The sequence below is a fragment of the Pongo abelii genome, chromosome 6 (assembly GCF_028885655.2).
Source record: "Pongo abelii isolate AG06213 chromosome 6, NHGRI_mPonAbe1-v2.0_pri, whole genome shotgun sequence".
Lineage (NCBI taxonomy): Eukaryota > Metazoa > Chordata > Mammalia > Primates > Hominidae > Pongo > Pongo abelii.
The window spans coordinates 115075545-115100981 of record NC_071991.2 but is presented as its reverse complement, the minus strand read 5'-3'; the positions used below and the strand labels follow the sequence as shown (position 1 = coordinate 115100981).

Sequence of the window (25437 nt, the reverse complement as noted above, 5' to 3'; positions counted from 1 at the left end):
TTTTGGTATCAGTACCATGCTGTTTTGGTTACTGTAGCCTTGTAGTATAGTTTGAAGTCAGGTAGCGTGATGCCTCCAGTTTTGTTCTTTTGGCTTAGGATTAACTTGGCCATGCGGGCTCTTTTTTGGTTCCATATGAACTTTAAAGTAGTTTTCTCCAGTTCTGTGAAGAAAGTCATTGGTAGGTTGATGGGGATGGCATTGAATCTATCAATTACCTTGGGCTATGGCCATTTTCACGATATTGATTCTTCCTACCCATGAGCATGGAATGTTCTTCCATTTGTTTGTATCCTCTTTTATTTCCTTGAGCAGTGGTTTGTAGTTCTCCTTGAAGAGGTCCTTCACGTCTCTTGTAAGTTGGATTCCTAGGTATTTTATTCTCTTTGAAGCAATTGTGAATGGGAGTTCACTCATGATTTGGCTCTCTGTTTGTCTGTTATTAGTGTATTAGAATGCTTGTGATTTTTGTACATTGATTTTGTATCCTGAGACTTTGCTGAAGTTGCTTATCAGCTTAAGGAGATTTTGGGCTGAGACAATGGGGTTTTCTAGATATACAATCATGTCATCTGCAAAATAGAAAAAGAGGGAATCCTCCCTAACTCATTTTATGAGGCCAGCATCATCCTGATACCAAAGCCTGGCAGAGACAGAACCGAAAAAGAGAATTTTAGACCAATATCCTTGATGAACATTGATGCAAAAATCCTCAATAAAATACTGGCAAACCGAATCCAGCAGCACATCAAAAAGCTTATCCACCATGATCAAGTGGGCTTCATCCCTGGGATGCAAGGCTGCTTCAACATACGCAAATCAATAAACATAATCCAGCATATAAACAGAACCAAAGACAAAAACCACATGATTATCTCAATAGATGCAGAAAAGGCCTTTGACAAAATTCAACAACCTTCATGCTAAAAACTCTCAATAAATTAGGCATTGATGAGACATATCTCAAAATAATAAGAGCTATCTATGACAAACCCACAGCCAATATCATACTGAATGGGCAAAAACTGGAAGCATTCCCTTTGAAAACTGGCACAAGACAGGGATGCCCTCTCTCACCACTCCTATTCAACATAGTGTTGGAAGTTCTGGCCAGGGCAATTAGGCAGGAGAAAGAAATAAAGGACTTCATCAGATTTTAAATTCTGTTTTCTGAAAGACATTAAGAGAATGAAAAGACAAAGCCATACTTGGAGAAAAATATTTGCAAATCATATAGTTGATAATGGGCTAGTATATGGAATGTAAGAGAACTCTAAAATCAATAATAAGAAAACAAATAAGCCAACTTTTAAGAATTGGGCAAAATATTTGAGCAGACATTTCCCCTGCCCCAAAAAAGTGTATAGAATGCAAACAAGCACATGAAAAGATGCTTAACATCGTTAGTTATTAGAAAATGCAAGTTAAAACCACAGTGAGCTGCTGCCATGCACCTATAAAAATGTCTGAAATTAAAATGTGCCACTTATCTATGGCCCAAGCAAAAACCCTTCAAGATAGTTATAACTGAAGCTGTACTGCAAGAGGGCTAACCATCTAGAGTTTTTGTACCCCCGTAGTACAGAAACTCAAAACTCCTCACTCAGAGTTCTTAATTAAAGGTCAAAGTACCTCTACAAGATGTATGACTGGGCTTTGAAATGCCCATAAACTTTCTAGGGGTATATATAGAAGGGTGTGTATATATGTGTATTTGTATTTCTTGGGGAAAAGGAAATAGGGATATCATCAAGTTTTCAATGGAGTAATTTAACAAAAACAGCAACAACAAAAAGTTTAAGAATCCACCCCAACCAATAGCTTAATTGAGCTAAACAACACAGAGAGCTCAATGAAGCAACCATGAGACCACTGGATAGGAAGAGGTGTAGGTAAAAATAAGCACACTGGGAAGATTAAGCACATAATTGAAAATTATAAAACATACAGGAAAATTTCTGCTGTGTGAGATAGTCAAAAGACCATACGTTGGCAGAATTCACAAATGATAAAATATAAATAAGACAGCATTCCTCATTTAAAACAAATGTTTAAATTTCTCAAAGAGATATTGCAGTAGATAGCATCCCAGAAACAGGAACATAAAGTTATCAAACAAGAGCAGGAATGCATGAAAATGGGCCAACTGGAAATCAGACAAATGAAAAAAATAACTGAAAGAAAAAGGGATCTTAATAGATGAAATAAACTAGACATATTCTTTAATACTGCACACCAAACTGTCTTAGAGTCTGCTTCTCAGGGAACACAACCTGTGACAGACAGCAATCACCAAACATGCCTGTTTGCTCAACAATCATAGGACATAAGGAAGATTGTAATAAACGAGTACACTCAGAATAGTCCATGGGAAATAAAGAGAGAAGAGGAAGACAGAGCACATTAATTGCTAGGATACACTTTTCTCCCACTGGTCAAAATCTGCTCCACTGGGCAAAAACACCTCCACACTTCTAAGTCAGGTCTTTCAACCACTCTAGGTGGCCACTGGGGAAGGCAGATCCTTCTCTTGTTCAGTCAGCCCAGTACATAGGTACAGAGAGTTCTTGTCAGGCAGGAATTCACAAGGGGACTCCTAAATGGTGGTGGCAACAGCAGCCAGAATTTCTGACCATAGGAATAGCATGATTGATATTGTCACTCAAGTCAGAAAGAACAACAAGTGACTGAATAGACAGGGCTGAATAGAGGTAGAATGAAACCTAAGCAATGAGTAAGAATGTGCCTATGCATATACTGTTCTTTCTGAACAATTATATATTTTTATATATAGTTATATATAGACCTAATTATATATTTATCCTAACATGAAGTACTTGCATCTCCCATCCAATTGTGGGAGATGGAGAAAACAGAATAGTGAGAGTGGTAAGAATAATAGTAGTAAGAATGACAGTAAATTGTATATTTGTATAGTGCTTTGCAGCTAACAAAAATGGGAAAAGATGCTTTCATAGAGGAAGCATGTGAGACATTTTCCTTCTATTCACCCCAAAGAATTTAAACTTATTCTTTCTCTCAGCAAACAGGAGAATTTGATGACTGGGATAAATGATTTTCCCAGGCCAATGGAAAGCTAGGAAAAAGCCATAGAAATCCAGATTTTGAAGACATTGGAGGGGAAACATAATCTAACCACCTCATTTTACAAATTAGGAAGCAGATCCAGAGACAGAAAATGAGTTCTGTGTCAGCTTTTGATTTAGGAGGAAATGATTATGAAAGAAGTGATTGTATTTGTGTTAAAATTAAGTGGTGTCCTCATTAAAACTCCATCTCTTAGGACAGGACAGGCATGAGTGGAGACTTACATTTACTGAATATCTATTATGTTCCATGGATTTCACATTCTTTATGTCCTCTAATTAACTTATTAATCTTCACAAAATCCTAGGAGGTAGATATCATTTTACCTATTAATCAAGAGGTTTAGTAGCTTGTACAAGGCCAGATTAATAATTAGCTGCTTCTGGAATAAAACCCTGATTAAGAACCTCACACTGACTCCAGAGGCGAAGCAGTTAAAGAACACTGAAGCTAAGAACAATGAAATCGTATTTTCATTTTAAAGTACTGTTTCCATTTCCCTTTCATTTTAAATGAGTTAGACACATCTAATATTATAGAATAATGGCTTTCCCCAAGTAAATAAAGGGTCAATTTTATGTTTGAGTCAGTAAAATGCTGACATATATACGAGCAAAAACATCCAGGAAAGACATATTTCTAAATTTCCTCACCACTGCCTGGCTCAGAGGTACCAAAGTCCTCCTTCCTCAGTATCTCTCTGTGTAAAATGAGGGCATTCTTCTCCTGGTCTTCAGGCTCTGAAAAACAAAACCCAACAAAACAAAAAACTCCACTACAGGCCTGCATGGTCTCCCCCATCCACCCCTCAAGACAAACCTTTAAAATATCCAAGAATAGAAACACAAATAGGCAGTGGGCACAGACGCACTGAAATACGACCCAATTCAAACACAAGAAGTGCAGTTGCTTCAGTGGGTTGGAGCAAGTCACAGTGAGCATTCTGACCCATTTGCCTCTGGTGTTGAGATTAATTGGTGTACACTGGCTGGTTGCACTGCCCGTGGGGAGCTTGGATACTATTGTTTAGTATTGTACAATTTAGTTATTGTACAGTTGAAATCTAATTATTTGTATAAATTCCAGGAGTCACTCCTTCAGGACACTGGTGCACTTCTTTGTCCAGAGGAAATTTAAAAAGCGAAAGTTAATAGGGTGAATTACAGATCCACTGCTGCTGCTACTCAATTTACACTCATCATCTTCCTTCACATTGTCCATTCTAGATCTCCTTCACCTTCAGCTAGCATCTCTGCTGGTCTCTGTGGCTCAACCAGTGGCATGACTCAGTCCCGCATGTTTTAGAAATCTGAGCCCCTTGAGCACTGTGCCCTTTGCAGACCATGGTTGCTGTCTAAAGAGACACTCAAGTGAATCATGTAAGAACAATTGTTTAGCATAGTCATAGCTCAGGTATTCCTTGGAAAAAAGATGAAACGATACCTTTAGTTATGACTGTCTGATCACTCACAGGGAACAATTTTTCTCCTTGCTAACTCATTGGCATTTCCATTCCTTCCATCTCCCATCTCTTCTCTTTTTCTCTCATGCTTAATATGTATCAAGCATAGTTCTAAGTACTTCACATATAGTAACTTACTTAGTTCTCACAACAACCCTGAGATAGGTATATGTTATCCTCATTTTAGAGATTAACAGTGGTGTGCAAATAAGTTAAATAAGTATCCTTAGTCACACAGTAAGTACATCTGGGGACCAAGATTTGACCCGATGCAGTCTGCTCCAGAGTCCATGCCTGTAACCACAGATGCTATTCAGGTATCAGTTCAAATCATAAACTACACATACTTCCTACTCCCCAGTCTTGGTTAACAATGTGCTTGCCTATTGATAAAGGTCACTAAAAATACTTGGCTCAATCCAAAACACCTTAGTCAGCTTTTAGCTAATTTGCAAGTCTGTAAGATAGTTGTGGGTGAAATTGCTAGTTCCAAACAGCACTGCTTTACTTTGGACTGAATTTCAGTTGTGGCTGGCGTTGTGGACCTGTTTGGATTGACTCACTTATTCTTCATCTCCAGCCTTTCAGCTCATCTGCAGCTCATCTGCAGCCTTTCAGCACTCCACGTTCCAGCCACACCCCCATAACCTGCTGCCTCTGTGCTTGGCCTGTGCTATTCCCACTGCCCATAGTGCCCTTTTCTTCCTTCTGGACCTTGGAAACATATTCCCATCCTTCCAGCCCTACCGTGCCAGCCACTGGGGAGTGATGGTAACGTTACAACAACTTACTTATACATCCTTTGCCCCCTCCAGATTGAACTCCTGAGGATATAACAATGCGTTATTCTTTTAGTATCATTTCGCTATTTAATACCCTAGCACTTTAGGCGGCTAAGGCAGGTGGATTGCCTGAGCTCAGAAGTTCAATACCAGCCTGGGCAACATGGTGAAACGCCGTCTCTACTAAAATACAAAAAATTAGCTGGGCATGGTGGCCTGTGCCTGTAATCCCAGCTACTCGGGAGGCTGAGGCACAAGAATTGCTTGAATCCGGGAGGCGAGGGTTGCAGTAAGTTGAGATGGCACCACTGCACTCTGCACTCCAGCCTGGGCAACAGAGCAAGATTCTGTCTCCAAAAGAAAAAAACAAATTTAATACCTTAAAGACACCAGGTTAATGTATAAAAATTTTCCCACAATAATTTTAAATGTGACAAAAACCCTTTTGAAGGTGTCTGGCTTTAAAACACATTAATAATTCCTTTCAGGAAAGAGTTGTCCTGAGCCGAGTTCATAATCCTCTTACTTTCACTGTAAGACCTTCAACCTCTAAGGAAAGAAGCAGTGTAAGCAGAGAAATTAGCTGGGTTGTGATACACTCTCAAGTGACACATCAGCCACACCCACAGGGATCTTTGCAGCTTTGACGGTCCTCCAGAATGATGCCAGGTTGGGGCACAGAGGCTGGATACATTTTACTCCTTCATCAACCAGTCATTGGATGTAGGCTATCCTGAGAAGGGAGCATGACGTTGACAATGGCAAATGCTGAACAAAGGTGACATCCAGGGCTGTTTTCTGATAATAATCCCAGCAGGTAAGGGAATAAGTCTGCATCATTCCTGAAGGGGGAGGTGGAGGGCACGTCACAACATCTACTCCAATGTACCCCTGTACAGTTCAGATCTAATTCTTTGTATAAATTCTGGGAGTCACTCCTTCAGGACACTGGTGCACTTCTTTTTCTGGAGGAAATTTCAAATAAGAAAGTTAATAGGGTGAACTACAGATCCACTGCTGCTGCTACTCAATTTATACTCACCATCTCCCCTCACATTGTCCATTCTAGATCTCCTTCACCTTCAGCTAGCATCTCTGCTGGTCTCAGTGGCTCACCCAGTGGCATGACTCAGTCCTGCATCCTTTAGAAATCTGAGCTCCTTGAGCACTGTGCCCTTTGCAGACCATGGTTGCTGTCTAAAGAAACACTCAAGTGACTCATGTAAGAACAAAACATATTTCTTCTTGCCCTCGTTGTGAAGCATTAGCCTAACTTCAGTTTCAGTTAACCCTGACAAGATGATTACTTCACAGAGCCCAGGTGACAGTAGCAGTTAGAGTTCAGTGTGACTCTTGATGTGTCCTCTGGTGGAAGGGTTCCTCCTTTGGAACCGGGACCTGTAGACACACAGAGCTCAGAGTTGTGGGGATGGGAAGCACAAACTCCTCAAATGGGTGCTGGGGAGCGGTGGTAAACAAGCCACTCCTGCTTCCACCCATCAGTCCTTGCCCATGCATTCTAACTGTTGAGAACACAATCTCCTATTATACTTGCTGATTCAAAGTGTGCGCTGTATCCTGGAGAATGGTCGTCTCTCCTCTGAGCTGGTGCTTCAGCAGGGTAATCCTCTCAGCTGTGCCTTCAGCAGAGTAAGCCATTGCTCTTCCAGGCCAGCACCTTCTAGGTGGTAAAGTATGTGATATGGCCTCACCCTCACACCTTTTTTGCTGTAAAGTAGGGCCCTTGGTCTGATGCAGTGTTCTCTGGAAATTCATGCTGGTGGATCAAACACTTTGTAAGACCTTGGATAGGTCCTGTGAGCAGGAAAAAGAAACGCATACCAGGAATATATGTCTACTCTTGTCAAAATGAATCGCCAGCCCATCCAGACTGAAGGAGTGTAATGTAGTCAACTTGTCACCAAGTGGCTTATTTAGTGATGATGCTACAATAAAGATGTAGAGTTGTTCTCTGTTGCTGGCACATTTGGCAATGGCAATAATAGATCTGCCAAGGTAAGCAGAAGTGGATGCTATTGGCTCCATGTTGTTAGGCCCTGCTACCATGGCAACTCCACTCCTGTGCTCCTTTTGCCAGTGTTACATGGCCGATGACAGTGGCTAGTTGGTGTCGACTGTCTGAGTTGTTTTTGGCTACCTGGCTGTGAAGTGCCTCTTCAGTGATGGGTACTTTCCAGTAGATATTGCATGTGATAGAAAAGTCTTCACACAATGTGCTCAATCCTATATATTCATCCATATGCCTCATTGTTTCCAATCTTACAATCTTTCTCTTTCCAGACCCCTTTCAGCTGGCCAAAACATTTTCCATTGCCTGTGTGTCTTGTGCTCTTGCGACAGTTCTCTTTGCTTATAAAGTTAATAACCTGTTGCACCAAAGTGTGGCCCATTGACCACACCCAAGTCAGGCTATAAAGCAACTACGATCCGCTTCTGACTTACACCTACATGCTGAGCCATTCCATCTTTGAACCTCTTCTATCAGCTGAGCATGAGATGCTCCCTACAGCTGTGAGAGTGAACTCGGGGGCCAGGCATGGTGGCTCATGCCTGTAATCTCAGCATTTTGGGAGGCTGAGGTGGGTGAATCATGAGGTCAGGAGTTCAAGACCAGCCTGACCAACATGGTGAAACCCCATCTCTACTAAAAATACAAAAAATTAGCTGGGCGTGGTGGCAGGCACCTGTAATCCCAGCTACTTGGAAGGCTGAGGCAGGAGAATCGCTTGAACCCGGGAGTTGGAGGTCGCAGGGAGCTCAGTTTGTGCTACTGCACTCCAGCTTGGGTGACAGTGCGAGACACCATTTCAAAAAAAAAAAAAAAGAGTGAACTTGGGGAGAGGCACCGGAACACATTGATGGGTGACACGGGGATTCTGAGCCACCTGCTGTACAGCTTGCTTATACACTCTGGTCTCGCTTGGGCTCAATTCAGGATATATCAATTCAGGATGTATCATTTCTGTCTTAAGATAGATTGCTGTGGGACCTTCCTGAACCTTAGTAGGTTTGACAGGGTTCAGCTCATAATGACAATTCTAGCCAGAGGATAAGTTAATGTTCCATGATCAGGTGTTCCAACTCTACCCCATAGTGTGACAGGAGCTGTTTCTGGATAAGTGTTTAACTGTTCTCTGCACATGACATGGCATTAGGAGTCTGCATTGCCATTTCTGTTGGGTCTTCTCCTGAAAGGAGTCATCAATTGTGGCCCTTTTCCCATGATTAATGCCGTTAAGACAATAGGGTCTGCTAACTTGCATGACCCTTATAGCAGGCCACTTGCCTATATCATCTGAAGAGCCCATTCCTACTCTGGGGCCCACTTAGCCCTGGCAGCAACTCAGGTCCCCTGGAATACAGGTCAGAGTAGTATGCCCAGGTGTAGGATATGGTGGCTCAGACTCTGAGCAGTCCTGTCAAACATAACAATTCTTTCTTTGTAGTGGGAGATGAAAGATACAATAATTTCTCCTTTATTTGAAGGCAATATTTTAGACCCCTGGATCCTAAAAATGCTACTGATGTAATAGGTCCTTGTAGTCTGTGTAGGGATTACCTCCCATCTGGTAGGGCCAAAGCCTCCAAAATATTTGAACTTTTTGTTTTTCTGGTCATATTGGAATAATGTCCTCAGTATACTGAACCAGTACAATGCTCTAGAGAATGTTCAAATGATCCAGGTCTCTCTGGACTGTATTATGAGGGCATAGGAGTTAACACAATCCTGGTACTGAATGTAAATGTATATTTTTATAAGTTGAGTTCCTTGGGAAGCAGACTGAGACAGATTAAGGTGCAAGAAGTTTATTAAGAAGCAATCTTGAGAAGGAATGAAAGCAAAGGCAGGCAAGAGGAGAAGGTGGGCTGTGATGAGCTATAACAAAGGCCTCAGCTGACTACACGGGACCTCTGGAATGGGGCTAGTCCTTAAAAGTTGTCTTGAATTCAGGCAAGGGGACCAGGACTGTATGCTGCTGCTTCGACAAGTCATTGGTTGAGGCTGCTCTGGAAAGTGCATGTTACCAGCATGAGGCATCTCTCTTCAGCCAAAGCAATTCCTGAAAAGGGCTAACAGCTTGTCTCCCAGCAGCAGTTCCTGTAGCTGAGTGAGTGATCCCATTACTCCCAAGGTGAGGCCTGAATGGTGCATCACAGAATCCACTAAGCTTTCCTTCCTTCCCTGCCTCACTCCTTCTTTCCTTTACTCTTAATTTCCTGGGGTTGCACCCCCATTAAAGCATTAGCATGTGAGCTTTTGCCTCCGGCTCTGTTTTCTAGAAGACTTGGGCTAAAATAACAAAGAGTTGCATACGTTTGTTTTGGCTTCTATTTCACAGCCTTAAATGAACATGTGCCAAAATGGAACTCTCTTGAAAATGGAATGTATAGAATTAATACCCCCCCCCCCACCACCACCACACAAACACACACACACACAGACTTAATGCAAGATGGATTTTGGGCTAAGACACTTGATTTCTAGTGGAGCTCAACTATTCGTGGATATTAGGAACATGGCTTGGTCTCTCAGATTTAGTTTCTAATTTAATATAGTGGACATAATAATGCCTGATCTTTCCAGCCCCCAAATAACATCAAGTCTGAAAGAATATAATGTATGTCACAGCACTATGCACAATCACAAGATCCCTACTAACAAATTCTCATCTCCCCCTCATATTCTCTAGCAAAGGTACTGAATGATGAAGCAGTGATGCCATGCTCCAAGAATCGTTGTCAGGGCCTTATGGTACACAATCCCTTACAAATGTGTTGATACTAGAATAGCAGGAAGCTACTAATTCAAACGTCTCTCTTGCCCCCTGCCAAACTTTCTAATGCTCTACCACTGGACAATGAGGTTCTTCTTTCTTGTGATCTCTCAGTGAAAGCAACAAGGCCATAGTGTTGTCCAAGTCCAAGCACCATTGCACTTAAATCTCAGAATGAGGCCTCCTAGGGTTAGGCTGGTAGACAGATCCCTGAGAATGAGACAGGCATCTTCTCTGTGAGGAAGAGAGAAGAATGGAAGGAAGATACTGGGAATCAAGACAATGAAAGGGGAAACTGAAATGTGAAGTCAGGGGAAAAGATTTCACCTACTTCTTGATTTCAACAAGGTCTCATCCTGATTAAATATAGGTGGAGATCTCTACGAAAGACCGCAACAATATCCATGGCTGCCACAGGATAGCTAAACCATAGCTGCACACTCCTGCCTATGGCCACTTGCCAATCTACTCTTTCCATCTCCTTCCCTCCGAAATCATCAATGGCTTCCCTCAGTGGGGCTTTCACAGGTCTCTCTTTTGACCTGTGTATGAAAGGGTGATGCTCACAATTATTAGAATAAAAATTTTAGTCCCTTAACTTGAGCCCTACAATTAAAAAGACCTTCATTCTGACTAAGGACGGGAAATGAGAACATGACCCACTCTTGCTTAATTAGCCCCTTCTTTTTCTGCCAAGATTTAATTCTACAAGTCTTTTGAAATGCAGCGTGTTAGAAATTAAATAACACAGAGTCCTCGAGCACTCTCAGGGGAGGGATGGAGAAAAGTCTTTGAAAAATAGCAAAAGTAATGGGAAAATAATTAAAGGAAACATCTCTGACACACTAAAACTAAAACAAACCGTATGCTATGAGAGAAAATTATTTCCTATAGCCCTAGATGAAGGCTGAAAGGGGAGGTCCAGTCTGGACCTAGAGAGCTAGTCTGGGCTAGCTCAAATTGGAAACTCAGGGCCTTATTCCTCCTGACTCAAGGGCTCTAGATGGCTGTCCTGCTCCTCAGTATCTGCCACTGAGCCTGCCATAGCACTAGTAGCAATTACTGGAATGTTGGGCACTGACCTACTTTCCAGTTTTGTGAAACAGTAAAGCTAGTTTAGTGCTCTCTTTTCAATTGCACAGACTTCATTGATTTTTCAGATAGATCAACACCAGCCACCCTAGACCTAGGCAGCATTGAACAGTCTCTAAGCAGTTCTGCTGTGGTGAACTGAATTGCATAGACAACTACATATGTGCTTCTACAGTGTATCCTTTATTTGATCTATGCATTCACTCTGAAATGAAATATCTCTAGGCAAATCAACAGAGTTACAAATGTCATTTGTAATCCATCAACTGAAAGGAAATGGCAAGATGCTAAGGAGCTGAGCCTGGGGCCTGTCAGTGCTGGCCAAGTAGTTGGCTGCAAACTTCAGGTAATTTGAAGAACACCTAAATATTAATTCTGCTCAAATCAGAGAATCATAAAATATTTTAAGTGGAAGAGACCATAGAAACGATAAGGTTCAGTGTCTTCAACTCTCAGGTAGCCTGTGGGGGCAGAGCTGTTCACTATAATCACTAGGGAGCTTTTTCAACATGTAGACAGGCTACCTAGACCCTCCTGGCTCAATCTGAGAAAATATTAGAGTCTGGGAGGTTTGTGGGGTAGTCTCACAAGTGTTTTGGGAGTTCATTGGATAATTTTGATAAATGATTTCCCTCACCTCCTTAAAAACCCCACTATTTTAGAGAGAAAGAAACTGAGCCCCAGCGAGGTATGGTTTAGCAAAAAACACACACCTAGTAAGATGTAGAATTGGGACTCCCTACCCGGATGTTCTGATTCTGAATCCAAAACTCCTTTTATAAATTTACTTCATTCTGCTTAGAACATAATCTTTTGTTAACTTTAGGGACAGGCCGGGTGCGGTGGCTCACGCCTATAATCCTAGCACTTTGGGAGGCCGAGACAGGCAAACTGCCTGAGCTCAGGAGTTTGAGACCAGCCCGGGCAACATGGCGAAATCCTGTCTCTACTAAAAATGCAAAAAAATTAGCCAAGCCTGGTGGTGCACGCCTGTAGTCCCAGCTACTCGGGAGGCTGAGGTACAAGAATGGCTCGAGCCCAGGAGATGGAGGTGCAGTAAGCCAAGACTGCACCACTGAACTCTAGCCAGGGTGACAGAGAAAGACTCTGTATCAAAAAAAAAAAAAAAAAAAATTAGGGACTATGTGCATTGAGTAACCATCTGTTAATCTGAAAAAATTGATTATAATGTTCTTTCAAATATTAAGATTTTATATGCAAAGTGTGTTTCTTTAAAGCAGCGTATAGTTGGGGCCTTCTTTTAATGCACTCTGACAATCTCTACCTTATATTTGGAGTGGCTAGACTATTTGCATTTTATGTAATAATATGGTTGGGCTTAAATGTTCTATTTGCACTAACCATTTCATTTTTTCTTCTGTTCCTGCCTTTTTGGGGGGTAATGAAATTAATTAATTCATTTGCCAGTTCTATTTTCTGTCTATTTCTTTCTATTTTCTATTTCTTTCTATTATTGGTTTATTATCTGTACCTCTTTGCTGCTGCTGTTGTTATTGTCATTGCTTTTTAGTGGTTGTCTAGGGTTTACAGTACACACTGTTATTATTTCCACTTTAGAAAGTCAATTATCTTTTAAAGTAAAACATCTTAAGTAGAAAAAGTATTTTATATTTGCCTACATATTTTCAATTTCTAGTGCTTTTTATTTCTTTATGTAGATCCAAATTTTCTTCTGGTATCATTTTTCTTCTACCTGAAGGGCTTCCTTTCATGTTTCTTACGCTGCAGGCAGCACTGTGCTGGAGCCAGCTCACAGAGGTTTGCAGGAACATTGTGTGAGTCTCCTCCATACTCTGTCTCCAGAAATGACAGGTTGTTAGCATAAAATTAGCCTCTAAAGGAATATTTACAGCATAGAAATCACAAAATGCTACAAATCTAGGTTTATTTTCCTGGAAAGCTACTTGTTAAACATTTGTCATTGTACAACTTAATACAGGCCTATTTGGTAGTAGATTATCTCAGCTTTCGTGTGTCTAAAAATGCCTTAATTTCATATAAATGTTTTGAAAGAAGTTCATGAGAAGTTTAAAGAAAATAGAATAACTATATATCATACTCAAATTGCTAAAAACTACTAATGAAAGAAAATATTTAAAGTTCCCAAAGTAAAGCAGATACATTATATAGAGAGGAGCAAAGATAAAAATGACAGCAGACTTCTCAGCAGAAACATTGTACGCCTGAAGAAAATGGAATGATATCTTTAAATTATTGAAAGAGATAAACTATCGATCTAGAGTTTTATACATAGCAAAAAATTCTTTTAAAAATGAAGGTGAAATAAGGACTTTTACGTTTTTAAAAACTGAGAAAGCATACTAATGTCTAAGGAGGAATTCAGAAATATGCTCGTGAATTTGACCTGTTTGGAGGTAGGCCATCCAAAAGTCTATGTACAGGAGGAACTGAGGTATCTTTTGCTAGAAAAGACATCTTAAGAGAAAAGGGAAGCAGATCGATCCAGTAATAAAGTTTAATGATAATGGGGGAAGGGAGAGTGCTATTTTATAAGTGAAGTATAAAGTCATTTAGATTTTGCACAAAGCCAGGCCCTGATGGGATTTATATATGAAGCCAATAATAAACACAGACCTAACTGTAATTAAAAACTGAAAGATATGTTTTCCCAAAAATTCTATGAGACTTTATGGAGTAATCAAGACCATGTTGACACTCCCTTAACAGACTATAGCACCAGAAGAATTGAGAAACACTCTGTCCAAATTTACACCCATGTGATTATATCCAGATTTGCTTAAGAACATGGAAAAGACTCATCTGGAAATCACCCAAAATATTAAAGGTATCTTTGCTGTGGACTGAAATTCTGTATTAGCTGAGAGGGAAAGGCAAGTAAGAGCATTTTATTTGCTATGGCCTTTTGTCATGGATGTGACTCGCATCTTTTGAATTCTCCTCCCATTGCTTGGAGTCTATCCCTTATCATGTTTCACCTCTCTGGGGGTAGAAGTCAGAAACTCTTTTTTAGCCTTTCTTACAGCTTGTGTGCAAACAGTCAGATAAGCCATTGTGAAACTTCTATATAGAAAGGAACCAACCTGGGAAGCATGTACCAAGAGTAATTCATTGGCTGGAATGAATGACCACAGAGACAGGTGACTGGCCAAGATAGCAGAGATGTAAGTTCTGGAATCAAATGCCAAGTAGCAGTGAGGCAAGTTGTGTATCTGTGCTAAGTAGCAGCAGTAGCAAGATCTCTGTTGGATTAACCTCAGTGTGTGGTTTAGTCATTGTTCCTGGTTCCAGAGCTTCCAAGGCCCATTCTCTAGACCTCTCGGAGAGTCTGTGAGTTGCCTAATATCCTTTAATAAATTCCTTTACTGTGTAAACCAATATGATAGGGTTCTGTTGTTTTCATCTTAGATGACCAGCTGATACAATTGGTCTTATTTGTCCTGATACTCATGGTCATAATCAGTAGCTCCTAAAACATTCCAACCCTCTCTCATTCCCCCAAAGTGCTAAATTTTCAGGATTCTGACTTTGCATATTCACATGCAGTCAACTGGCAGATAAAATATTTTTCCGATGTGTTCTTGACACAGCTCCAAAGAGCCTTGTAAACCCCACAAGACCTCAACTTGGCAAAGATTGAGTATCTTTCAAGGGGCACCAGAGGAATATTGGATAAAAGGACTTATACAGGCATACCTTCAGCAATCAGATTGTTTTATTTCCTCTCCTGAATGGAAAGAGGACCTCTGATAGGAATTGTATCATTTTCTTGTACACCAGGATACTTGGTGAAACCCCCATTCTCCAACACGGAGACTCTGCCACAGGTACATGGAAGAACAATTAATGTTTTGGTCATCTAAGCAGCCACCAACTGTCTTTTCTACAATGTGCACTCTACAAAAACTGGAGAATAATTTATCAAAAAATCAATCTGGATTCCTCACTACAGAGCAGGGAGGGATTTTGTCCAATCAAGGAATTGTGTTGAAAAAATTTAGCTATTCAAGTTTATGATATGACTTACATTCCTCCTCTGTTTTTAGAAATATAAAAAGGTGTCTTCAACATGCAAGTTTTTCTTATCATGTTGAAAATAAGTTTGTAATTGACCATGATTTTATATATGTAGTGGCACAATAACTGGAATTAACATAATTTTATCTTTTAATAGCTTTTATCTCCTAGTGCTCCTGAGATTGTCTTTCCGTGATCCTTCTCCCCTCCAGTCACCCTCTTTCCCTTTCCCAGCACTCAGTAAACCTTCTGCTCCTCACTACATTAGTCTCTGGCAGGAGAGGAGCAGATGCCTTCATGCATACAAATGTGATTGATGACACGTAACAACTAACTCTTTGACAGGTGTTTGCATTTCAACTTTAAGCCAAGAAGATGGATTGATATGAGAGTCTGCCTGTGGATTTCTTGTCACTTCTGGATTTATGTTCCTCATGAAGCTGCCGACCCTACTCACAGCTAGTATACAGAGCAATACCATAGGTTGGTCTTGCGTGTCTACCTCAGAAGTTCAGTGTACATCTGCAGGTGTACATTTCCTTCCCTATGGTTTTCTTACTGAGTAATGTGTACAAGAAGTACAAAAAATTGAAAAATGACAAAAGCAAGTCTTAGAGGTCATTATAATGCCTATGGGGTATGCTATTTTGTACACAGTATGCTATTTTATACACATGCACCTTGCTGTGATATTACCTGCCTCCTGTAGGAACTAGACCTGCTGCAAGGAGCATTTGCCTTCAGGAGTGGTCTGATAGCTCTCGTTGGTGAGTCCAGCGGCACACTTAGTGGTCAAGAAGGTGCACCAAACAGGGCCAGGAGCAGAGCCATTTCACGCACTGTGACTCTAGGCATGCAAGAACAGTTATTTGCGTTTGTTATATTGCCTAACAATTTCAAACACTCTCATATACAGCTGCTTTGGGAGGACAGCAGGAGAGGAACTTTTCCTATTTGGTAGGCAGGTTTCCGAGTTAAGGCAGTTACCCAGGTGACACATATAGGAATGCTAGAGAAGGAATTCAAACTGATTATAAATCTAGCACTTTTTCTCCCACATCCTACCCTTTGACATGCATCTCCCTTTCTCTCTCTTTCTTGTGTTTCTCCCCCCAGCCCCGCACACACACACAGTATGAGAGACTGATGAATACCAAACTAGCCCTTGTACAAAGAATATGTTTATAATGATCTACAGAAATATCATAGTGGCTTGGTAAGACAACAGAACTCCTTCTCCATAGGGAAGAATTCAGCCCTTCATCCCACAAATATTTATTGATATCACCTATTTTATATGAGGCTTTAGAAGAAGTACTGGGATACAATAGTACATAGAGTTGATAGGATCCCAGCTTTCCTGGAGCTAATTTCACCATAAAGAAAATGAGAGCAGTTGATCATGTTATAGCAGCTAATGTTTAGGCTCATGTTTGCTTATGACCCTAGCTGATTCCTTGTACCACTCACCCGTCACCCATCACATTCTGCCTTAGCTGTAATTTTCTTATTAAAAAGCCTGTTTTCTAGTCGTTATAAATCCTACAGGGCAGAGGTTATAGATTTTTATAACCACCAAGTCAAGTGAGGGGAAGGGAGGATAATATGTGAAAAATTCCATGGATAGCTCCCTGTAAAGGGAGTTGATGGCCATTGAATGAAATGTTAGTTTTTACTTCTAAATCATTCCACCTGGTCCCTCTAGAGTCATATGTTTTCTTTATGTAAAAGAAAAGTTACTCACAAAAATATAGTGAATTTGGACCTTCAAAATGTGTTTGGGTCTATCAAAATTGTTTGAGCAAAACATTAGAGTTACTTGTTTCATGTAGGCAAGACATAGATATCTAGCAACTACTATCTAAAGAAAGATGTCTGCATGCTTCACTGTGGTATATATGGTACAAAACACATGCATGGGCAGACTTCATTTCTCTGTAAGCAGGTGATAGTGAACAGAGCCCAGATGCTCCATCATGAGGGAGGGCTAGTTTGCCTTCTGCATCTTTTCCTCTGCTCTCTTTCTGGCATCTGCCATATTCATGTTCTATAACAAATTAGGAAATAATCTGATAGGAGTATTTTACACTTTAATATTTACATTCAACAAACATTTATGCATCTATACTATGTGCCAGCAGCCATGATGCTGGTCACTTTTCATAAAGAGCTTCTAATCTGTAAGGGAGTTAGGAGACCTGCACACAAAAGTATCGCTGGAAAGTTATTAACAAAGTGACCCAGAGGCACATAAGAAAGGGATGGGAACATTGTTAGAGGCAAGTAAATTGGGTAACTAATAGATAACTGATTAATTTTATCAAACAATAATATATAATTATACCGTGTTTTAGGAACTTTGGAAGTTGCTGGGAATATGGAAGAAAATAAAATAAGCTAAGTCCTTGCCCTGATGAAATTTAAATTCTAGTGGAAGAGACAGGTAACAAATAAGCAATTAAGTAACTAATGTCATAATATATTTTGTTTCCAACCAACCCTAACATGTTCTCTATGCTACAGCCCTCCTGAATTACTAGTTATGCTACACATGAGCCATCTTCATTCACATCTCTCAGATGATGTGTCCTTACACACAAAGGTTTCCTATACTTCTAGTTTGACATAGATGGTTCCCTCCCACCCTTCAAAGCTCAGCTCAAACGTCAGTTGTCCTTCCAAGCATTTCCTCATAATTCCAGGAAAAGTCAACACTCACTCCTCTGGATTGCCATGACACTCAATACATTGGGCCTTGATTTCTGCAGATGTGGCAATGAAGTGCAAGTATTTGCTTATATGCCTTTCTCCCATTAGACAAGGAGTCTCCCAAGAGAACGGGACATGGGCAATTTATTCTTTCCATGGCCTGTGCCTAGAGATTACCTGCACATGGAGATGAACTATACTGTCAACCACAGTGACAACAGTGACACAAACTAAGAGTACCAACAATGCACCGGGCATTCTGCAAAGCGAGTAAATTCCAAACATTCCTCTGAGTTATATATTTTATTATTCTCTTTATTTTATGAATGAAAAAACTCAGACCCATGGAGGTTATGTGATTTGCCCAAGGCCAGAAAGCTAGTAAGGGATAAATACCTGGTGAATGACTAAACAAATTGATTTTTAGTTTATTATTAACAAAGAACTCTGTGCACATGTCTGATCCACAAAACTTAGATATTCATAAGGCGTTAGTATCTGCTCAAATAATTTTTTAAATTTGAGAAATATTGATTATTATCATTATCATAGCCAAAAAATCCAGTTACATAGAATGTTCCGTGAACCTGAACAATGTATACAACTTTAAAACTTAGAGAATAAATGATCCACATGAAGGAACTCTGATGCATATAATTCCCAGAGGAGCAATTGAAGATCTTAGCCTTTATTTTTTCCTGGACACATATTTTCTCCAATTCTCCAATTTCTTGAAGACAGCTGTTAGAAGGAAATGAGGCAAGGGATTTAGGGGCAGTCATGAGACTTAAAAATAGAAACTGGCATTTTTTTAAAGCATGCAGTGTCTTTTTTTCTTCCATAGCACAATGTTCTATGTCTGTGACCACATAGCTGATACTCATTACATCTGGGACAATCATCGTGGACACAGTAGCTCATTTTCATAGTTTACACAGAAAAGTTGAATCAGAAATATTGACATTGTCTGACTTATTCAATTTGCCTGTATTACAGAGGCCCAGGGTTCATTGGATTATTGTGCACTCTTGTGCTCATGAGCTTCAGTAGGGACTATCAATAAAGACCAAGTCTGAACATGTTTATTCCCATGGGTCTGAAGTACTACACTCAATTTGTTTGTAGAAGCTTTGAGATCTGTATAGTAAGGATATCATGAAAAGGTAGGATGCCCTTTTTTTTTCTTTTTTTTTTTTGAGACCAAGTTTCACTCTTGCTACCCAGGCTGGAGTGGAGTGCAATGGCACAATCTCAGCCCACTGCAACCTCTGCCTCCCAGATTCAAGTGATTCTCCTCCTTCAGCCTCCTGAGTAGCTGGGATTACAGGCGCCTGCTGCCACGCCTGGCTAATTTTTTGTATTTTTAGTAGACAGGTGTTTTGCCAGTTGGCCAGGCTGTTCTCGAGGTCCTAACCTCAGGTGATCCACCTGCCTCGGCCTCCTGAAGTGCTGGGATTACAGGCGTGAGCCACCACACCCGGCTCGATGTTCTTTTTACCAATGTCTTCCTGATATCTGTTTCTTTGCCATAAAATTATCTTTCATGATAGAAAGATGGAGAATAAAGCAAATTTTGACCATTCTCTCCAGGGTCATTTTAATCAGCCTACTGCCTTAGTATTTACAATATCAACAGCATTCATTTTGAAAAGTTCCTTTTAGTCATCCTAAATAAATGAACCATTAGAAATGCAATCAGGGATCATGAGCTTTGGTATTGTAAACAGCCATGCTTTCAATCTTGATATTTTTAAGAATATTCATATTATTGAACTAGAAAAATATTACTTATTAGCAGTATTAAACTGGTTATCATTTAAAATTCATATAATTTTTCCTTTCAGCTAAAAACGTGAGGTAATAGGGACTGAGCCATTTCTCGCAGGAATGAGGACTGGCCACACAAGACAAGAGGAATCCATTGTTCTGCCTCAGGTCCAACTTCAAATTAGTAAGAAAGGGCCCTAGAGAAGGGAAAGATTCTTAGAAGGGGCATTTATGAGCCCCTATCAAATCAATAGAAGCCTCAAAGCATTCCTCTTTGTTTCAGACAAAGCCAGGACCTGTAAGTCAGGGGCCACGATTGTTGAGATTTTGCAGCCTTCCGGAGAATGTTTGTAAAATATGTCAGTTACATTCGTTATCCCCTGTTCATTTCTTATTCTGAGTTGTAGTGGAACCCTTAAAACTAAATGGGAGGCATGAAGGACACTGGAGGGCTATGGAAGAGCCTCTAAGAGCAAGTGATGGCAAGGAAAGAATGTAACTGAAATCTGTAAGGCAGACCACCAGGAAGGGAGGCTGGAAACTCGAGCATGGGCTGATGCTGTGGTCCACAGGTGGAATTTCTTCCTCCTCAGGGAAGCCTCAGCTCTGCTCTTAAGGCCTTTCAACTGACTATATCAGGACCATGTCAACTATTGAGGATAATCTGCTTTACTTAAAATCAGCTGATTATACATATCAATCACATCTACAACATACCTTCACAAAAACACCTTGTTTCATGTTTGATTGAATAGCTGGGTATTACAGCATAGCCAAGTTGACACGCAAAGTGTCCTTTGGTTGGGTGCGATGGCTCATGCCTGTAATCCCAGCACTTTGGGAGGCCAAGGAGGCTGGATCACCTGAGTTCAGGAGTTTGAGACCAGCCTGGCCAGCATGGCAAAACCCTGTCTCTACTAAAAATACAAAAATTAGCCTGACATGGTGGTACGCACCTGTAATCCCAGCTACTTAGGAGGCTGAGACAGGAGAACTGCTTGAACCAGGAGGCTGAGGCTGTAGTGAGCTGAGATTGTGCCACTACATTCCAGCTCTGTTGCTCTAGGCAACAGAGCAAGACTCCGTCTCAAAAAAAAAAAAAAAAAAAAAAAAAATTGTCCTTCATAATGCACCCCTTGTCATCTTGGCACCCATACATATCTCCTTAAACCATACCTGGCCTTCAAATAAAGATAATAACAAAGTCATTCTTCCACTTAACTTGATAAAACTATCCTACATAAAACTGAAAACATAATAATCTTTTTCCAGAAGAGGATGCAAAGTCCTTGGGTGATATTCACTTTCTCTTTGATATCCTGTTACTTAAATACAGAGATGTAAAGTTAACTTATTAATATATCTTATCTTAGATGATAAGGGAGGGAAGAAACGTATGTACATATACATATATACATGTATATATATATGTATATATGTTTCTTCCCTCCCTTATCTATATCTATATACATCTATATCTATATACATATATACATCTATATCTATATACATATATGTATATATGTATATATGTATATCTATATCTATATACATATATACATATATACATATATGTATATAGATATAGATGTATATATGTATATAGATATAGATGTATATAGGTATAGATATAGATGTGTATAGATATAGATGTATATATGTATATAGATATAGATGTATAATCTTCTACTGGTTTTGTTTCTCTGGTGAGATGCTAATCCAGATTTTGGTACAAGAGTAGGGTTCTGGTATTTAAAATGATATTACATTTCCTGTAGCCTGATAAATTATATCTATTATTATAATTTATGTTTCTGAGAGCTTTAAACTACTTCCCTATTTTTATGCAATCATTTAAAGATTATGGCTAGATCTAATTTAGGTTTGTTGATCATTGAATCTAAATTCAAGAGAAGAAAGCAACATTAATTCCAAAGGAGAAATTTTATATTTAGAGGTGGAGGTACAAGGGGTATTTTATTATAATGTCCTTGTTATCAAAAAGTGTCTTTATTCACGTGTGTGCTGCATTGAACAGTAGTGTCTCTCAAAGTTTGTCAACTGGCAAAAAAAAGTTGAAACCTATTTTTCTGGAGGAAATTTGGAGATGTCATTAATAATTTATGATTGGTAAAAGGTCTTGTTTATTTGTTGAGGATTTGAGCTCTTTTTAAGAGTTTGTTTCAAAGGAACAAATACTTTGAATAATAATTGTCTGGGTATGTTTAACTAAACCAGGTGAGGAAAACATGGTGTTGTTTAATTGTCAATAGATTGATACAAGATTGGATCAACGTTTGATGTGTATAATTTTGGTAGCAGAGGTTTTGTGGGTTTTTTGAAGTTCAGTTTTTCTCTCCAAAAAATACCTAAAATTGTGGAAGTGCCTTTGGGGAGAGGCTGGAAGAATTTTGAGGACCACGAAAGGAAAAAATCTAGATGGTGGGGTGCAGCAGCTTATGCCTGTAATCCCAGCACTTTGGAAGCCCGAGGCAGGCAGATCACTTGAGGTCAGGAGTTTGAGACCAGCCTGGCCAACATGGCAAAACCCCATCTCTACCAAACAACACAAAAATTAGCCAGGTATGGTGGTGCATGCCTGCAGTCCCAGCTACTCGAGAGACTGAGGTGGGAGAATCTCTTGAAACTGGAAGGTGAAGGTTGCAGTGAGCTGAGATCTGGCCACTGCACTCCAGCCTGGGCAACAGAGTGAGACCATGTCTCAAAAAAAAAAAAGAAAAAGAAAAGAAAAGAAAAAAAAATCCCTAGATTATATTGAACAGACTATTGATAGAAATATGGATTTCAAAGATGACAATGGTGAGGCTCAGAAGGAAGTGAAGAATGTCGTAGAGAAAGTTTTTATTGTCTTAGATAACACATATACAACCATGAACAGAATATTGGTAAAAATATGAAATTAAAGGCACTGCTAGTGAGAACTCAGTCAGAAATGAAGAATACATTATTAAAAACTAGAGGAAAAGAAATTTTTGTTATATAGTGGCAGAAACTGTAAGTCTGAATTGTGTTCCATAGCTGTATGGAAAGCATAACTTGTATGCAATGAACTCGGATATTTAGCTGAAATTTCCAAGAAAAGTGTTGACAATGTGACCTTGTTTCTTCTTGCTGCTTTTAGTAAAATGTGTGAGGAAAGAGAAATTTGAGGTAGGAACTATTAAGCAAAAAGGAACCAGCATTTGGTGATTTGAGAGGTACTCAGCCTGTTCATATTGCAAAGGATGCTAAAATTAGGAAATTCACTGTTGAGAATGCATGCTCTGGAGCGAATTCTAAGAGTTTGGCTGGACAACCTTTTGCTGAAAAGATTAGATGTGTTACTCATGAATTCACTCAATCACTCAGAAAGAGCTAGGAATAGAAACAGGATTATCCAGGAAAGATCTGTGGAGTGCCATGCTCTCTAATGGCATAGATCTCCATAACATACACAGGAGACCCACAAGGTTTTTGATACTGTTGTATAAGCAGAAACCCTGCCAGCACCGACTGAAGGGAAGAGAGGTAGGGCAAGTGAAAGAGGGCTGTTGGACTTTTAAAATTCTATACTCAGGAAATGAGTTGATAGAACTACTCAGCTTAACTTTGTTTAAACATGAGTCCTTCAAAAAAAAAAAGGAGGGATGACTCTGAGTGCAGCAGCCTGAGTACAGAGGCAGAGGCCAGAGGTGTAGAATCAGAGACTAGAGCTATAGGCACAGAAGCCTGCAGAGCTTCTGAAGGTCCAGAGTACAAAGCCTTGAGCCACAGAAACTGAACAGAACTTACCCTGCTGGATTTCAAACTTGCTTGGGGTCAATTACCCCCTTTATTCCTTCTGTTTTTTTCCCTTTTGAAATGGGAATGTCTATTCTATGCCTGCCCCACCAATGTATTTTGGAAGCAGATAACTTGTATCCTAGTTTCACAAGTCCACCAATGGTTAAGAATTTTGCCTCTAGATCAATAATACTCACCCATACCTGACTGGAGGATTTAGATGATGACATTTGGAACTGTTTGAGCTGATGATAATTAGATAGGATTTTGAACCTAGAGTAGATGCCATAATGGGTCAAGACATTTAGAAGTATTGGGATGAGATGAATGGATCTCATTCATCTATGAGGGAAGATGTAAATTTGGAGGGGGCCAGAGGGCATAGTGTAGTTTGGGGTTAAATGGTGGCTCCCCAAAAGTTATGCCCATACCATAATACCTGAAGTCTGGGAATGTGATTTTATTTGGAAAAAGTGTTTTTGCAGATGTAACTAAGATCCACCTGATTATCCAGATAGGACCTAAATTTATTGACAAGCGTCCTTATAAGAGGCACACATAAGAGAGACAGAAAAGAGGAGGAGAGCATGTGAAGATGAAGACAGAGTAGATGGTGGCACCACAAACCCAGGAGTGTTAACAGCCACCAGAAGCTGGAAGAGGCAAAGAATGGGAGCCTCTTCCTAGAGCCCCTGGTGGGGATCAGCCCTGCTCACATTTTGATCTCAGACTTCCCACCTTGGTAAGTGTGACAGTGTACATTGTTGTTGTCTAGAGCCACCAAGCCTGTGGCAACTTGTTACAGCAACCCTAGGAAACTAAAAACTCATCACATAGTAGAAAATGTGTATGGGGTTCCCTGACGCAATTTTTCAGTAACATTCCAGAATATACACAAAAGAGTGATTTCCTCTTTTCAGAAGTCACCTTGGATCTCAAAAGCATTACGCTAAGTAAAAGAAGCCAGGCTCACTTACAACATACTGTATGATTCCATTAACGTAACAGTATGCATTTACTCTGGAGAAAGCTAGAAAAATTATAGTGCAATCAGGAAGGGGGACATCACACATCGGGCCTGTTGTGGGTGGGGGGAGGGGGGAGGGATAGCATTAGGAGATATACCTAATGTAAATGACGAGTTAGTGGGTGCAGCACACCAACATGGCACATGCATACATATGTAACAAACCTGCACGTTGTGCACATGTACCCTAGAACTTAAAGTATAATGAAAAAAAAGAGAAAAATTATGGTGCAAGAAAAGAGATTAGTGGTGGTCAGGGGCTCAGAGAGGAGGGAAAGGATTCTCCACAGAGGGGCGCAAGGAATCTTTGAAATTGAGGATGATGAATGTGTTCTGTATTTTGACCATGATGGTAGTTATACACTTGTATAAGTTGGTCAAAACTTATAGAACTGTATGCCTAAAAAGGGTATATTTTACTGTCTGTACATTATACCTCAATAAACCTGACCTTAAAACTTTTTACTTCCTGCTGTTATACGCTTATGTAACTCTTGTTTTAACTGCTTGGAGCAAGTAATTTGAAAACATATAAATATAAGTCTCACATTGATATTTATATATAAGTGCAACAGACTTGGTTTTACATGAATTTTTTAGTTTTCTGATATGAATCTACTCACTCCTAAAGGGCAATGATTTTTCTACTCTTGAGGATATACTAAGAAACATACACGTATTCTGCCCTTAGTTCCTAATTAAGATTTAAGAAAAAATGTTTTGCTAATTAAGGATATAACATCCAACAGTGACTACTTTGTTTAGTTTAACTTAACAAATTATTTTTAGTATTTTACGTAGAAGGCAGTATGCTAAGTGTAGGGCTGGAAGTAAAAGTGGTTACAGAGAAAATTAAGAAACAATTCTTCAATACTTAGATGTATAAAATAAGAA

At 39.8% G+C, this 25437-nt stretch overlaps 1 long non-coding RNA gene across 1 annotated transcript; it reads right to left on the bottom strand.

Annotated features, from left to right (window-relative positions):
* Positions 1-12848: 12848 nt before the first annotated feature.
* LOC129060270 (uncharacterized) lies at positions 12849-20762 on the bottom strand. The gene is made up of 4 exons (XR_008526850.1): positions 20690-20762; positions 15954-16104; positions 14937-15058; positions 12849-13058 (listed from the first exon to the last, which is right to left on the bottom strand). It is a non-coding gene; the product is annotated as an uncharacterized LOC129060270 (long non-coding RNA).
* Positions 20763-25437: the final 4675 nt, after the last annotated feature.